The sequence below is a fragment of the Natator depressus genome, chromosome 2, assembly GCF_965152275.1.
Source record: "Natator depressus isolate rNatDep1 chromosome 2, rNatDep2.hap1, whole genome shotgun sequence".
In the NCBI taxonomy this organism is placed as follows: domain Eukaryota; kingdom Metazoa; phylum Chordata; order Testudines; family Cheloniidae; genus Natator; species Natator depressus.
Genome location: NC_134235.1, coordinates 84,315,491 through 84,333,209, shown reverse-complemented (window position 1 = coordinate 84,333,209; position 17,719 = coordinate 84,315,491). Strand labels below are relative to the sequence as shown.

The 17,719-nt window shown below is 44.0% G+C and overlaps 1 protein-coding gene across 36 annotated transcripts in view; it reads left to right on the top strand.

The window, feature by feature from the left end:
• The window catches only part of EPB41L3 (erythrocyte membrane protein band 4.1 like 3), a 201,355-nt gene that overhangs the window by 67,946 nt on the left and 115,690 nt on the right, over positions 1–17,719 (top strand). For 4 of the 36 annotated variants that reach the window (XM_074944590.1, XM_074944586.1, XM_074944589.1 and 1 more), the window contains exon 1: positions 421–575. The exons of 2 other annotated variants lie outside the window; for them this stretch is intronic. The gene's annotated coding sequence lies outside the window, so the exon portion shown is untranslated. Of the gene's footprint in view, positions 1–324; positions 576–1,570; positions 1,722–2,306; positions 2,402–17,719 lie in introns of those variants that run through there. 30 more of the 36 variants (XM_074944562.1, XM_074944565.1, XM_074944559.1 and 27 more) reach the window with 19 other exon arrangements.

Below are 17,719 nucleotides of genomic sequence, written 5' to 3'. Positions count from 1 at the left end.
CTCTCTTTAGACAGTGAACGTTGGGGGCTTGGGGGGCGCAGGGTCCAGGTGCTGAGTCCGGGGTTGGGCGCTGCCTCGGCGCGCAATGCTGTTCAACGCCGTCGGTCTGCGTTTGGGCGCGGGCGCGCAAATCTGAGCCGCTCCACTTGATCTCCGAGCCAGTGGTATTTGCACGGAAAGGGGCAAAATTTGGGCAGGATCCGGCCAGGGGACAGAGCCGGGTGCCTGCCGCGCGGACTACACTGGGATACATTAGGGTGAGGAGTTCCCTGTGGGGGTGGGAGCCGCGAAGCGCCTCTTTCTCCGCGGAGCCGGCACAGGGCTGCTGTGCGCCAAAGCCGGCGGATTCCGGCGGGCTCCAGCTTTTCCCGTTTTCCGCGGCGAGGGGCTTTTTGGAGGCGCCTGCCTCCCCAGTCCTGATTTGCTGGGCTACCGCGGAGGGCTCGTCCTGGGCTGGGCTGCTGACGCGTGGCGGCGGCGGCGGCACGTCCGTCTGACGCGTTGGACCCAGACCTGGACCTAGCGGAGACCCGGGCTCCAGCTCGCTGCTGCTGCTGCTGCGCCGGCTTGCCAAGGTACCTTATCCCGGCACCTCGCTTCGCTTTTACCCTGGCTGCCAGTGCGGTTGCAATTTCCTCTGCTGGGGGGGGCGGCGGATCTTTGTGACTAGGGGCGTTTTTACTTTTTTTTTTTTTTTTTTTAAATCTCCTTTCGAGGAGCCATTTTTAAAGTGATCCGTGGCGGGGGGTGAGGGGGAAACTAGGGCGAGATCTGCGGGCAGAGCCGTGGGTGTCGCTGCCCCTTCCCTCCGCACCCCTGGAGAGCCGCTCGGATTAAAAAAAAAAAAAAAAAAAAAAGCCATTGACCCGCCTGCCCTCCAGCTGCGGCGATGCGGCTCGCCGGCCGGCCAGCCGCTCTTCCGGCGCCTGGCTCGGGTGGTCCCGGGGCTGTGATGCGGTGGTCTCAGCAGCAGGGGAGGCGTCTGTCCGGGTGCCTCGCCGCTGGGTTTGCTGCGGTTGCCCGGGATCTTCCCGCCGACGCGCTGGGAAAAGCCTGGGCTGGGCAAGGGGTGCCAGGGGAGGGGGCGGATAAGGGGTGTTTACACAAGGCATCGATTTCCCTCCCTCCTCTGCCCCCCCCGAGGAAACTTCTCTTGTCTACGGGACAGCTGCGCCAGTGCGGGGAAGTGGGGTGCGTGGATTGAGCTCTCTTGTCGTGGCACCTCCATAAAGCCCCCGCCCCACGCTGGGCAGCCTCCAGTCGAGTTGTTCCCATTCATCCCCGTGCTGAGCGCAGTGGCGTGCCCGCTGCATTGTTTACCTGGCGGGCTGGCAAGGGGGGTTGTTGCATGTATCGTGTGAAGCCTGATGTGGCGGCGGCGGTACTTCTGCGAGTGAGCAGGGTTGGGAGGCAGCTGTCCGGCTTTTCCCCCCTCTTGAAATCGGTTCGGCTCTTCTTGTGCGTCGTCTTGTGGCGGCGGAGTTACTGCTTGTTGTGTCCCCCCCCCCACCCCGCACTCCAGCCCGTGGCTTCTGCAATGCGGTGGGTGTGGTTACATAGTAACTTGGAGCTCTGGACCTCTGCAGTGGCAGCGCTGTCTCCTCTCCTCTTTTTAACGTTTCCAATTCCAAGGTTTCTCTCGGCTGCACACTGGCCTGGCGTCTGAAGTTGGGGAAGAGAGGTTCTTGCAAGCGGAAGGGAAAGATCGAGGGAAACAGATGGTATAAATCAGATGTGAGGGATGGGGGTAGGGAGGGAGAGAAACAAGGGGTCGGACAAGTTTTGCAAACGTGTAATTTCAGTGCTTGTGTTTTCAGTCGTAGCGTTGGGTTGAGGTGGGTACTTGAAAAATGTTGCAGAGATAGATGTGTGCATGTTCTTCACCACAGCTTAGACAGCAAAGATAAACCAGCTGGGCTAGAAAGTTCACATTGTGCTGTCATACAGATGCCGTATTTTCTTGTGCAGTTACAGAATTATTCATACTCTTTTGGTTTTATTCGCTTTAACGGGAAACTTGAGGGTATTTTGTGGGATTTAAAAAATAGAAGAGGGAGTGGCTCTGTCAATCTCGTGGTACTAGGTTCTGTATTTAGCTCAGAACAGAGTTTGTGGAGAAAGAAGGGATAGCTGGGAGGAGTATTTTTAATTGTTTAGGTTTGTCAGATATACACTACACTTGAACATTTACACTTCCATAATAATTAAAGGCAGTAAAATCAGTCTTTTGTAGTTTTTTTTAAATTTCCTCATAGCATTGTCATTTTATTGAAATAATAGAATGTACTGAAAGACTCGCATTACTCTGAATACTACTTGTGAATATGTGCCAAAACCTTATTTATACTTGAGGCAAAGCTGGAACCCACTTGCTAAACTGAACCTTGTGCATCACTTTGAGGTAGGAACAAGCAAAAGTATTTATTTCACTTGACTTGTAATTTTTTTAGGGAGAAGAACTGAAGAATCACAGGTCAAAGGTGACACTCTCCACAGTAGTGTTATCTCATACGCAGTGAACCATTTACAGTTAAATAATCTAGAATTAAAGTAGGTGTTTTCACTCTTAATTTACTGTTAGACTTTGGTTAAGTTAATATAGTGGCTTGTTCAAAATAAATATTGAAGATAACATTTAAGTACGATATAAGAAGCAAAGCTAATCTTCCTGTGTCAGTTAATTGGTTAAAATCATTGTGTGACAATTTGCTGCATCAGTATTTTTTTTCCTTCATGTTGTTGTACCACTCTCCTTGGATGGGAACTCTCCACTCTAACATGATGATGAAATTTGCACATCAGGAATAATATAGTGGATGGAAAGAGAGGGATCACCACATTAGAGTGAAGAGCGACTGCAAGTTTATTCTGTATGATTCCATTAGAACAGGAAGGCTCCTTGTGATTCTGTTCTGCTACAGTCCTGTTCACTGCAGTGGTGAATGATTAGAACCAGAGAACATTAGCTTAAACACATTGTGAAATATTTTTAATATATCCTACTTTCTTTAATCATACTAATATAGCCAACATTGAATCTCCCTTCACCTATTTCATCTTACAGTGGCGTCCCCTTATTAAAGTGATATTTAATGATGCAAGTGATGTTTTTCTTCTAAAGGGTTAGCCAATATTATTGGAAACTTGACAGGTACATTATAAGAGCTCATCTGATGTGAGTCTGCCTTTGACTTGCTACTGTGGTCTAAAGGTTTTGTCTTTGTCGTGAAGAAGAGAGGGGGTGCGTGCCCAGAAGCAAGGAGAACTGTAGCAATGAAGTCATTGCGCTGCCTTGTTATGACATCACTCTGGCTCAAGGAAATGAGGGTGGGGCACTGAAAATCAGACTGTCTGAACCATCTTTGTTTTAACTTTGTGTCTGCTACATGAACAAGACTGATGCAGCCTTGCCTTAGGAACTGCAGCACAGCTGTTGGGCATTTTTTTTTCCCCAAAGGAGGGACAAGTAGAGGTGAATCTAAAGTTTGTATATATTTACAAATAAAACAAGATGAGATGCAGGTTTTCGTCTGTAGTGGAAACCTGCAAAATATTTACCCTTGCTGAACAAAAATTTCCTTTAACAGGTATTTGTGTGAGGACTTCGTTGTTTATTTATAAAACAATGAAGCTCTCAAACAATGAATATTCACAATCAGTTTGGTATATGGAAATGTATTCATTTAACATATTTCTTTACTAGGTATATTATATGTTTTGGTGTACTGGAAATGATGTATTCCTTGTTAAAATGTATGTAAAATGTCTTTCTTGTATTTTAAGTATTTATTTTGATTTAACTAACAGTAAAATAGAACTTGAAATCGGGTATTCATTCAGTGGGTAATATTTAAACTTGATTCATGTAATTCTCATGTACCAGTAAATGGTGGTATATGACACGGAGGAACAGTCAAAGAATTTTTAAAGTATGTTACAAAAGAACATTTGGTTCCTAAGATTCAGTATATCAGTGGTATCAGTTACTACTCTGACAACATCCTCAAAAGTACTTGCTTTTACAACCATGAAGTTTTTTTCCTTTGAAATGCAGAATTAGACCTATATTCTGTAAGTACACGTGACTAACCTGGAGTAGGTCCATTGAAATCAGTGTGGCTACTCGTTTAAGTACATTTATTTTGAAGGATATGGTTCTTTAAATGTAGATGACAATGTTGTGCTATGTTTTGTTTCAGGATTCTATTTATCGCATTTTATACTGGCAAGACATTACATTCCTGAAAAAATGTTTGAATTTTCAGAGTGTTCTGTTAGGGCTTTGACTTCTAATTTAATTTAATCAATCAGTGATAAATATGAATATAATTGTGAAAAAAGTGATTACTTCCCAGCTGCGCTGAGAATTGAGTGATGGGTTCCTGAATAGGGTATGTTAATTCTCTAGGTGGATTGTTTATACTAGGTACACAACCTGTAGAACACCCAAAAAAGTCTTATATTATTATTATCCACAAATGTAGAATGCTAAATGAAAATAGATTTAGAAAAGGGTAGTTAATAGCTGAGACGTTTACTGCAGCAGCAAACTTTTTTAAAGACTATAGATATGAGCAGGTTAAAAAAAAAAATCCTGAAAGCTGTCTAACATTGAAAATGAACTTCTAACCTTTTTTCCCCCCCCCAATCTGTGGTGATGAGGGAAGTATTGACTGATTAATTTCTGAAATTAGGTGTTTAATATATACTCCTGTGTGCACTTGTTGAAAACAAGAAGTCTGGCTATAGTTCTGATTCCACAAGCTTGTAACTAAGAGGAATCGTATCGATTTTTCCATATTATCAGAAGGTCCATATGTGGGTCGTAAAGGGACATGAACGTTTTCTTAAGCAGAGCTTCCATTTCTTACCCTGGCAATGGACCTAATATTTCAATTATCTAGTGAGAGACTCCTAGATGTGTAATAGGAAAGAGGCTGACCTTCCAGAGCTCTTGACATCTGGGAGAAGGAACAGCTCAGGTAGTAGAGAACAAATAATAGCTAACCTATCAGTCTGCCTTCAGTAAGAGAAGTCCTGCAGGCTTATTGCTCCTGCCCCTGCCATTACTAATGGTTGTCACTATGGGCATCAGTGCAGAGGAACCTCAGGAAGAATGTTTAGAACTGATTGGCTGGAAAAAAACCCCAGAAATGGGGTCACAGTATTTGAGACAACTGAGTTAATATGAGGGTAATGTGGAAATGTCGCATGCAGATTCAGTGTTTTTTCCCCTTATGAATAACTGAATAAATAAACTCAAATAATTGACTTTTTGCCTTTTAACCTAAATTAAAATTTAATGTTCACATTTCACCTGGTCATTGTTTATTATTCTATTGTACCAGCAGAACTAAATGATTATATTTAATTCTTGCTTTCATGAACATTCCATATCTTAGCCTTCTAAATCACTTGTGACTTGCTTAGGGTGCAGTCAGTGAGATACAATGTATGAAAAGTGCTACATAAATAAAATGAGGCCTGGTGAGTGTTTCCTGTCTGTAGGGTGCTTATATGAAATATCTGTTTTCACTTTCAATCCTCACAGTCTTCCACCACCCTCTACTGTACAGATTGTTCATTTTGAAAGCACTCTGCTTTACAGAAAGACAGTCATTTTTCATTGAGTTCTTAATCCATAAAATTTGAATCTCTGTGCAAGATGAGAAACCAAGGTAGTAGTAAGTGTGTGTGTGTGTGTGTGTTGGGAGAGAGAGGGAGGAAACAGGGGAAGGGAGGGGAAAATTGTCCACCAGATGTCTGATACCACTGTGAAAAGGTTTTCATTTATAGGGCTAAAAAAGAATGTGGAAACCAAGGGGACTTCGTATTGGGGGAAAAAAGGGCTAGAAGAAAATTAAAAGCATATGTGATCAGTGTATAAAATTTTAGGGGAAAAGAACAATTGAAATAATGTGTACTGTTATGAGCATATACAAGTATTTACATATGGGGAGAGGGATAGCTCAGTGGTTTGAGCATTGGCTTGCTAAATCCAGGGTTGTGAGTTCAATCCTTGAGGGTGCCATTTAGGGATCTGGGGCAAAAATTGGGGATTGGTCCTGCTTTGAGCAGGGAGTTGGATTAGATGATCTCCTGAGGTCCCTTCCAACCCTGATATTCTATGATTATGATTAATGTGTGTCTGTGTGCAAGCACTGTAACATTGATAAATATAATAGCATCCATAAGTGGCATTAGAGAAGGTCTATAAAACTCTTGAATGGGGTGGAATGAAGTTGAAGTTCCTGAGTTAAAAGCTAGAGAGACTACCCTCGTACGATATATGTACATTGTGAAGTAGATTTGGCTCTTAATACAGCATTTTTTCCTAAAAGAGGTTGTCAGTGGCAGCTGGTGCCCAGGATAGCTGATGGTACTGTGGGGAGCAGTCTCCCTGTAAGGGGATTATATTTTTCAAGTGGAAAAACTGACATGCTCTGGTAAGTGGGCTGGGGGTACAGTAAGAGGAGTGTTGGGGATGAGGGAGAAAAGGGGTACTGTGTTTTCTCTTCTCTCTCACCCATTCTCTCTTTCAAACTGAAAAACTGGAGCAGTTCACAGTAAAGGGCAGGGTAGACGATAACAGTATATTTATCATTGTCAGCACTTCACTGTTGTCTCCTAGTCCCAATCTCTTCCCTTCAAATCTAGCTCTTACCCTACCATCTCCTTCCTCCACCCACACTGCCAACTGACCTACAACTTAATTCACCAACTGACTTCTTCCTTGCAGAATCAACCATGTCAACTAAATCCATCCCCTTCTGAGTCAGAACCTCTCCAACCCAACCCCTATTGGCTCAGGAACGCTCCTCATCCACCGCCCTCAGGAACACTCCTCACCCTCCTTACTTAACCTCTCTACAGCTCAGAACCACACACTCAGCTCTTAACCCTTTCCTATCGGACAATCCTCAGAACAATCCCTACTCCTGCCTCACACCCAAGGTTAACCATCTTGCCACCCCTCTCAGAAATCCCATATTTTGTGCTGGGTCTGGAAAAGCAGGAGCAGAGGCAAAAGGGGGATGAGCGTACAATATGAGGTAGTCCAAAAGAAGCCCCTGTTCCTTGCTCATTTTCTCCTCGCACTGCTGAGTGCAGTCTACGTGCTTCAGGCCAAGAAGTTCCTGTGGAAACCACATGTATTGCAGCCTCAATGGGCTGGAACATCTCCAGCCCCTCCAAGAGTTTCCCAGTGGCAGCAGGTGGTACAGAACCTTGCAGCAAATCAGCCACACAATGCAGTTGTGACATTATTGGGGATTATTTATGTCATTGATCCCTGGTGGGGGTGGTGATGTCTGGTCCTCATGAAACCAGGGGCAACTGTAAATGTCACCTCACTGTTTCCTCGGGAGTAGTGGTTGCCATCAAAAATGTTACTTAAAAAGACTGTAACAAACAAACTGAAGAGAAGATTCTTGCAGACCCAGGAAAAGTATGTTTTAGAGTGACTTAGGGCCGGATTCCTGCACCCTCACTTGTGCTGAGTAGCACCTAACTCTGCAAATAGTCCCATAGAAATCAGTACGCCTACTTATAGAGCTTGGAACTATTCAGTAAAATAAAGGCATCAGAATTTGGGCCTGTGAACATTAGTTAGTTATACTGAGAGCTTCCCTAAGGGTACTGGAGATGATAAATTCTACTCATCAGATGAAGTAATCAGAGAGGTTAGCATTTTTGTTGAGTTATTACTGTTCAACTTTTCAGAAGTTGATAGCAATATATCACTTTAAAGATTACCTTGTATACGTAATTGTATCTTTCCTTTCTTCCTTTTTCCTTTGTGCAGATATGGTTTTGTTTGTTAATAGCAAGGAGCACTGATTTAGAAAAATTGGCTAGTACTTCTGCTCTCACCCAAAAGGGAGAACCTCTCCCTTCCCTCCCATTATTGTATGATTACTTTCTATACTTTTCCTGGCCAAGAGTCTGGAGTCAATTTGAAATAAATGTACGTTAGCGAATAGTTGTTTATAATGGAGGGTTTGTGTCATGTTGCAGTGTTGTCATCTTTGATTTCCATCTCTCAGCTCAGCAGTTGCTATGGGGCTGAATTTCTATCTTCATTCAGTTTCTGTGGTCTAATATTTGCCAAGTGTTCAACCATGACTCCTTGGCATGCACTTGGAGGGCCAGACACGCCTTTTGCTAAGTGGTCACCACCGCCAGCTACTCTCACTAGATTTGGATGAGAGTTGAGTGAATTGCCAGCACCAGCTGCAAGCAAACCACCCTTTCTGGGTGTGGCTGTCTCCTATGCAGTGGTATTGCCTGTTAAATTCACCCCATACACCCCCATTAGGCAATGTATATTATCTTCAATAAGAAAAGGCATAACTGGAAGTTCAGATATAAAAAGGTGATGTTTCTGAATAGTGATAGTAGTATTATATTTATTATATCTCATTGTTTGACTGGAAGTCCTTGTGTCCTAGGCACTGTATGCATAGTAAGAGAAGGACATAGAACCCTTCAACCCGACCTGAACCTAATGGGACCTGACTCCAAGTGTCAGGTCTGGGATGGGTGGGGTGGGAAAACAACTGGACCATCTTGGGCTCAGGTCAAGTCAGCTGTCCTTCTCCTGCCCGTGCTGGCCACCACCACCTTGCTGCGCTTTGTGTGATGGGTGGAAGAGTCACAGCACCCCTCACTCTGCAGAACGTTACTCCTGCCGTGCTAACCCCACAGGCAGGGGGAGGTGAGCTGACTCCATGGGCAAGAGGTGCTGAACTCACAGGCAGGAGGAAGCAGCACTGACTCAGATTCCTGGAAAGGGTCAGGAAATAACTTGATCCTCTCGGACTAAGATCGGGCATAATTAGACCTCTAGACCCTGGTGCAAAGACCTTTTGATCTAAACAGGTAAGACAGACAAGGTGCGTCTACACTGCCATTAGACACCCTTGGCTGTGCCAGCTGTCTCAGGTGTGTGGGGCTGTGTCATTGTGGTGTAGATGTTTGGGCTGCAGCCCAGGGTCTGGGACCCTCCCACCTTGCAGGATCCTAGAGCCTTTGCTCAGGCCCAAGCCTGGACATTTACACTGCAGTTGAACAACCCGTTAACCTGAGCCCCACGAGCCCAAGTCAGCTGGGAATAGAACCCATAGCTCTTGATTCCCAGTCCTATGCTCTATCCACTAGAGCAAGCTGACTCTCAGCCAGTAGTCTTCGGATACCGGGGCTTGATTAACCAATATGTTACTCCAATGTTGTGCTGGTGTCAGGGGTGAAAGTAAGTCAAGTGACTTACCGGTACTCTGGGGCCAGCACTGGCCCCTGGAAGGGGCGGGGCCTAGGGTGGAAGGGGTGGGGTTGAGGGGGTCAGAGCCAGCCCCAGCCCACCCTGTAAGGTAAATGCTTCCCCCCGCCCCCCCCCACCGGGGTAGCAGCAGCAGCCCGGGACTCCGAGGGCTATTTAAAGGGCCCGGCGCTCCCCTATTCTACCACCCTGGCCCTTTAAATAGCTGCTGGAGCCCTGGGGAAGCGGCGGGGCTCCAGCGGCTATTTAAAGGCCTGGGGCGGCAGAGGCAGCTGGAGCCCCCGCTACCCCAGGGCTCCGGGGGCTATTTAAAGGGCCCGCGGCTCCCCTGCTTCTACCGCCCCGTCCTTTAAATAGCCACCGGAGCCCTGGAGTAGCGGCGGTGGGGCTCTAGTGGCTATTTAAAGGGCCCGGGTGGTAGAAGCAGGGGAACCCCAGGCCCTTTAAATAGCTGCCGGAGCCCTGCAGCAACTACCCCAGGGCTCCAGCAGAAGGGCTCTGGAGGCAATTTAAAGGGCCTGGGGCTCCAGCCCCAGGCCCTTTAAATTGCTCCCTGGGGAAGCCGGGCTGACCCAGTACGGTGCACCGGCCCTTGCCGGTACGCTGTACCGGGGTGTACCAACTTACTTTCACCTCTGGCTGGTGTAGTCATTGATTTCAGTGGATTGATACTAGTGTAAAATTTAAGAAAAGAAATGGAGCATCAGGCCCAAGATGTAATAGTCAAATATGTGATAACATTGTTAATTTCTTACACTGCAACATGCATTCTCCATGTCTCTTTATGGATCACTATAGAATCCAGAAAATTTCTGTTAATTATATATAATTAAGCCCCTTCATTTTCAGTTTAAACCGATTTTTACTGTAAAATACCGGGTTTTACAAAAAGCATTATTCGTGGGTTTTTTCCAGTTTTCACCCTATTTTTGTATCATTCAAATATATAAAAAATAACTTGTTTTATTCGAAAAATACAGTACATTGCATGAGATATATGTATTACGAGAACACATTAGTCTGTGTGTATATGCAAACCTGCCTGTTGAAGTAAGGTTATATATTAGTCTAGAAGATACACACAATAAACAAACAGGCATGCATGCAAGCTCTGAAGTGCATATGCATCTGAATGTACTGATGAATCTCATGCCTACCACATACATATTTCAGGCTGTTAGCAGATAAATATTTAAAGACCTGACACACTAAAATGGGAAGAAAATGAATTCTGATACGGATTTTCATTTTAGAACACAAGGAAATATTCAAAAGTTGAAAAAAAAAAGGCGAAAAGGATGAAGCTGAGTGTATGCACTGCAAATGGTGTGTCCCAATTATTAAATGTAAATATTTATAAGCTGATAGTTCTGTCTACAACAGTAAACTATTTATTCAAATTAAAAGTTTTATTTGGATATTAGAGATGTATTGTTTTCTTAAACTCAGAGGTAGCATTGTGTTTTGACTTCTGTTTTAATTCTGCAGCAAACCACATTGAATTCCATTCATCAAAGCATTAATCTACTGAATACTTTTTCCCCTGTCCTTCCGTCCACCAAAATAAACCCTGATATTTAACCAGAAAAATTATTAATAGCTTTTTCCACTGATTTTCATCTTTTTGTTGTTGTTGTAATAAACGCTGATAAATTCCTGGGAAAAATTAAATAAAATAAAAACCAAAAATGAAGGGCTCTCTCTCTCTCTGTAAAAGAGAACAGTAATGTTCTTTCCATGTATTGGAGCACTATTGTAGTACAGCTCTAGTTGGTAGCTTTTCATTCCTTAACCGCCACCTTTTTCTCCTAAAAATAGTAGCAAATTTTAGCGGACTACAGGAGCGGCAAAAGAAAGTTTTTTGAGCAAAAATTTTAGTTGAACAGTAGTATTAAGAGCAGATTTAGGATGATCCCCCGGGGGTATAAATAGGGATAACATAATAAAATTGAGCAAAGGAAAAGATGGGCTGGATAATCAGGGGGAAATGTGCTAACAGTGAGACTTATTGGACTGTGTAAACAGTCTCCTTGGGGAGCTAGTAGAAAGCCCATCGCTTGAATCATTTAAAAGTTGACTAGACAGAGCACTCAGCAGTACAATATAGGAAACAAACTTGCGGTGGGGGTGGTGGAGATGGATGGACAGGTTGACCTAATTTCCATCTCTGATTTCTATGATTTATTAAAGACTTTTGCAGGCCTTCTGCTAGAGGGCTAATGGAATTTGAAACATGGCAGTTATAAGGGTCCTTTAATAGTGTGCCAGCACACTGTTGTATTTGGTCGCTTAGTTGTAGCATTAGTGTGGATAATTCATCCTATTGCTGCAGACTGAACAGACCGCAATTACAGGCAGGGATTTCCAGTTCATTTTAGCACTACTATTCCTACTGGTTTGAATTCTATGTTGAGTCACAGCCCTGCAGTCCCGTTGCCTTCAAAAAAGCCTCAGCTGCTGCAGGGTGGTTTGGCTGATTTAGTTTATTAAGAGCTGTGAAGCCTGATGCTGCTTGTGGATCCTTTGAGGTGGAGTGCTGGGGAAGAAAAGCCTCTTGACCTCCACTGAGAGAACCCTGATGCCTTGAGATAGGAAAGAGACAGCCCCTACCCACTTCATTCAGAGATGTAAATATATTCAGTTAGGCTCTCTCTCTGCATATATTAAATGCATGTCTACTTATATATGTGCATAATTGAATACACCACATCATTAAATATTGATGATATGGGGAGACACTGCACTCTCCAAAGTTACATCTAAATCCAGCCTGATTTTGACCCATCCCTACTGACCCCAGTTCATACAAAACTAAACCATCCATCTGACATTTCACAGGCATAACCTCATACCTGGATACAAATTTTCTCACTCATTTTCTTAATGGGGATAGCAGGACTCCTCTTTCCTAGGTTGTTGATGGTTTGCCCTCTTGCCTGCTTTTGTATGCTGCATGCAGCTCAGAGAAGGAGCTTTTCCATAGACTGGATCACTGAGCAGCCAGGGGAGAAGGGAAAAGAAGATGCAAAACCACTAGGAAACTGTGGACCCTTCCTTGAAATAACAGGTTTCCCTTTTTTCTAAGATCCTGTGTCTTGGTTTTTTTCCTCCCCAGACGGAGTGCTCTCAGTGCTCTGGTCTACAGGCTCAGCCAAGAGGCTATATCTACACTGCAGTTAAAATCCCACAGCTGGCCCGCACCAGGTGATTTGGACTAAGGGGCTGTTCAATTGCAGTGGAGATGTTTGGGCTCGGGCTGGTGCCTGGGCTTTAGGATCTTATCACTAAGATAAATATCTTGATTATGCCATCATCTCTACTTTTCCCAAGCTGTGCTCAGTGTATTTACCACAAGCACAAAACTGAAAGAAAAGCTGACTTTCACATTTTTCATCAAGTCAATATTTTTTTTATGGAGAAAGATGAAATTTATATTTTCTCTTAAATCCATGCCAAATGTTTAATTCTCTCTCCATCATAACTCATGAATAAGACTCTGTGTTTGTTATGGAGGTCACAGATTCCGTGACTTTCCATGACCTCTGTGACTTCTGCAGCGGCCCAGTGCGCCTGGCCCAGGGGCCGCCTGAGCAGCTCTGGCAGCCTTTGGGCCAGGCGCACTGGCCACTGCTGGGGCAGTCTCGAGTCTCCCCACCCCAGAAGTAGGAGTTTGGGTGTGGTGAGGCTCAGGGCTGGGGGTGCGGGACGGTGCTTATCTGGGAGGAGCTCCCCAGAAGGACAACAGGAACTCCCCGTCCTCATCTCCTAGCTCCATGTGCTGCCTCCACCCGTAGGCACTGCCCCCGCAGCTCCCATTGGCCGTGGTTCCCAGCCAGTGGGAGCTGCAGAACCAGGGCTTGGGGGCAGAGCGGAGATGGAGCTAGGAAATGGAGGTTGTCGCTTCCAGGGATCTGGGTTGGGAGCCTGCCCCATCTCTCCCCCACCCCAAGCACCCGCAGTGTCCCCCCGAGCCATGACTCCCCCCGCGCACCCCCCCCCGCCAGACCACCCGTGGTGCCCCCTGCAGCTGCAACTCCCTCCCCAGCACCCGTGACATCCCCAGGGCTGACCTCCTGAGCCGCCCCCCGCCCCCACCACCAAGTTTTAGTCATGGGTATATAATAAAAGTCATGGACAGGTCACACCCTATGAATTTTTGTTTGCTGCCCGTGACCTGTCCATGACTTTTTCTAAAAATCCCTGTGACTAAAATGTAGCTTACTAATGAATGGTTTGGCCTAGAAACACCAAATGTGTTTGGTCTTGATGAGAGTGGTGCTTTGAGTAGCCTTGGAGGTTATGAGGGAACTTTACGTTGTGAAAGCTGCTTCCTCATATGTTATGAAACATGCCCCCTCTGGAGTTTCTAACTTTGCACAGATTTAGTTGATTTAAGACAACCTGCATCTGCCCACTGAATTTCTTAAACTCCTTATTTTTTCCATCAAGCTGCATGCTTGTAGATCAGAATTAAGGTTGTGTAGGTTACCTTAACTCTGTACTTCCATACTTTTATCATTCTTTTTCTTTAGGTGAATCTTAACATACAAATTCCATGCTATCAAACGTTTGTGTTTTCTGAGAAAACAAATCTTTCCTAAAAGCCTTTCCCATTAAGTAACAGATGGACATTTGCAAGCTTAACTCCAGCTTATAGTTTTGTTTGTTTTTGTTTCTTGGTGTTTTTTTTTTCAAACATGTGCCTCCACAAAAAAACCCTAGTTTTCCTGCGGGTTTGGGATCCCAGAGTAGGTAATGCCATCTCTTCACTGCACCCAATTAATGAAGAGGGAGGTGCAGAGTTAAGCAATTGTGGAGGGATTCTGGTTTGTTTGTACAATACTCGGCACTTTAGGGTATGTTTACCCAGCAGCTGAGTGCGAGTCTTCCAGTCTGGGTGGACAGACTCAAGCTAGCATGCTAAAAATAGCAGTGTGGATGTTGCTGCACTGGTGGAGGCTCGGGCTAGCTACCCAAGCTCAGGTGGCTAGCTTGAGCCTCCGCCAGTGCAGCTGTGTCCACACTGCCCTTTTTACCTCGAGCCCTGGTAGCATGAATCTGCCTATCCTGGCTGGGAGGCTCACTCCTTGCTGCAGCATAGACAGATATACCCATAGACTGTTGGTCCATGAGTAGGGCTCCTAGATGCTATGGTAATAGAAATGATTAATAATAAGGATGGTGTTTTTTTTTAAAAAAAAGTTGTGCTTAAATTCTCTCTAGTGTTCTGTTAGCAAATGGTTTGCTCTGGAAATATCTTAAGTATTTAAAAGGCTCCTGTGAGGTAGTTTTGAAAACCATGCTTTGCATCTACACTTCGCTTGTAGATTACATTTAGAATGTTTTAAATTAATGGGCGTTTATACTACCACTGCATTGGTTAAAGGTGTGTGTAAACTACATAACAAGATCCTCTGTATCAAAGTAGATTCTTTGGCTGTTCTTGCATTCAGTCCCTTCTGATTGCTACTTTCTCTTTAATTATTCCCTCTGTCGACAAGAGCAGTGCATTTCCTGCAGTACCTCATTGTTCTGAGTATCGGCAGTGTCTCACCACAGTAGCAGCTGTACTGCACTGCTTTGCTATTTGCCCTTCCTTTCTTCACTGACATTTTTGTAATCTTGTCAGTGTTTATTCTGTCCGAAGGGTAAGGCAACATGTAGGAATGAGCATGCCTGATACTCCACTCTGATTTTGTCACATTACTTTGGAAAAACTAACTCCAGAATGCTTGTCCCCAAACTTGACCTGCCTTTGTAACTGTTTGCGAAAGTCTGTGCAAATATTTGTTCCCTGCCTCCTACCCCTCCCGAATTGAAACACCTCTTTCTATGGTGTGTTTTCATAGAACAGATACCAGTATGTATTAGATGTTATAGCAACAAACCATTGTGTACATGCCATGGTGATACAAATTTCAATAAGGAGACAGATGTCATTTTCTAGCTTCCAGGGGGTTATAAACTGTTAAATAGATATATTTAGATTATTAAAAATGCCTTGCCACATTCGTTCTAAGCAGCTCTGGGGCTGGTTGTCTCTGTTCATAACCCCAGAGTTGAGGATATGTTTCCTTAATAATGTCCTCTCGGCTTATAAAGTTGTAAAAAAATAAAAACACTGTGGGATGGAGCTTGGCAAATGAGCCAAGGTCTCAGCCGAGGAAATGCATTGTCTACTAATTTTCTAAACAAAAGTAGTTCAGCTGAGTGCAAATCTCCCTTTCTCTGTTTTGGATGCTTTTCCACTGGTATGATGTGAGTAGATTTGATTCTTGCAAAATAGAATTGAGAAGCAGTTATTAATTTCTGTGTTGTAGGAGATTGGCATTAAAAAGCTGCTAAGATAGTGATTGAATGGTAGTTACTGTGCATGAACAGTAACTTAAAAAAGAAAATAAAAGTTTATACAGTACATAACCTTGAGTGTGAATGTGTTTGCATGATAGCATGAACAGAATGGCTTCCTACTTAAAAATTACATTATCACTGATCGGAGGTGTTAGGCCACTATTCAGTCCTTGACCATACTATTTGAAGTCCAATATCTGGCAACCCATCAGGCCTGGAATCCCACTGTCCAGTCGTATCAGGCTTTTGTTTCTAGCTCTCGTAGATTTCTGTAAATCTGATCTTGATATTGTGTGACCTTTTGTATAGAAAAGCAATTTTAAGTAACTTTTTTTCCAAGTTTTAGTTGTTTTCTCTGTGAGCCCAGAACTGTTGGACACCTGTTCACAAAGGCCCCTAGCTTTAAAAATTGAGGGATACAAAATTAGTACCAAAGACTAATGACTTCAGACATTATTAAATATTATTTCTGTAAAATATGTAGCATATGCTGAAAATCTGATGTGGTGTGGAATGTTTTTTAATACTCTCTTGGGAGGATTTTCTTAAGACACTCATGGCTTCAGTGCTTGTGAGTAATGGAACCATCCCAAATTCATGTGTGCCATTCCTCACCAGCAAAAGAAGACAGCTGTTTGAAACTTTGCAGAGACTTAAAATATTAAAAATAGTCCAGTGAAAGATAAAATGAGTGAGCAAAATACAGTGAGGCATTCAAAGATGAATTTATCACACAGTTCCACAATTTATTACAAGGAAAGCACCAAAACAGAATGACCAGATGTTTAAGGCACAGCGCTCTCTCTATCCCTCGGACAGCAGTTCAGCCAAGCTTCTTCTCTCATTCCACCATTGCCCAAAACCAATGCATCCTGCAGATGGGGGTGTCTGCACATGGACTGTAATGCATAGGAAGGTGGGAAAGCAGCATCACCTGTACAGTTTTCACACAGAGTCCCCACCCGTTGCTGTAGCCTCTAAAAACCAAGCTTCATTTGCCCAGTGCTGGTCCACATGTGACCTACTACCCCCTGCACTGGCAAGTCACAATTGTCTGGAGTTCTGTAATTGGCCACTGATGGGAGGAGGGCGAGTTTTATCCTCTTCATCATGTAACCAGGCCCACCACTTGAGAGTTCTGAGCAATGCAATTTTTTCCCCAAGAAGTCATTTGTATTTGATTTTTACATACAGGTAGCATTGTTACCAGAAACAAATGAATCATAATGGTGGTGCCCATCGTGTCCTAGACACTGTACAAATTTACCAGGACCACATCAAAACAGTAGAGCAGATTGCAGACTTAAATTAGATCGGTAAATTTAATTTAACCCTGCATTGCTAAAGTTGCACAGTGAAAGCCATAAAGTCAGGAGATGGAAAAACTGGGGTTTTGACCACCACAGTAACTTGGCTATATTGCTCGTTCTGTGTGTTTGATACATATGTTGATTGATTGAAAGATAATATATTAGACTGCATCTATAATGAGGAAAACAGAAGCAGGAAATACGTGTGTGTAATGCAGCTAATTAATAATGTATTGGAACCTTACCGCTTTCATTTCCTGTAATTTGTATATGGTGGAACCTTAACTTTAAAAAAAACGAACAAAAAAACCCAACCTTTTAAACTCCCCCCCGCCCCCCGAGTTTTTAAGGAGTTAGAAAGGGGGTAGTCCCATCTCCCTCCCCCCCACCCCCAAAAAGAGAGAGAGATTTAAAATGAATAAAAGATGGAAACAGGTACAATCTAAAGCTCTTCACTTGAGAATCATATAAGGTCCTTGCTCTGGGGATTCAGGTGGGAAGAGCTTAGAAGCTCTGCTGACTTTGCCAGGGTACCTTGTAAACTCCTTAAGCAGCTACAGTAGCACTTCTACACTCTGTCTGCCATAAAGAATAATATTTTCTGCTAATAATATTTCGACCTATGTGTAGAGGTGGTCCTCCACGCAGGGATCTCATTCCTCCCATGTGGAGAGCTGGGTCAGCACCTTGTGTGGCACAATCCCCAAATCCTTTTCCTGGGCCCAGTGAAATCTCTCAGCAGGGGTAGAGACTGATCAGGCTGGGGGGAGGACTGATCAGG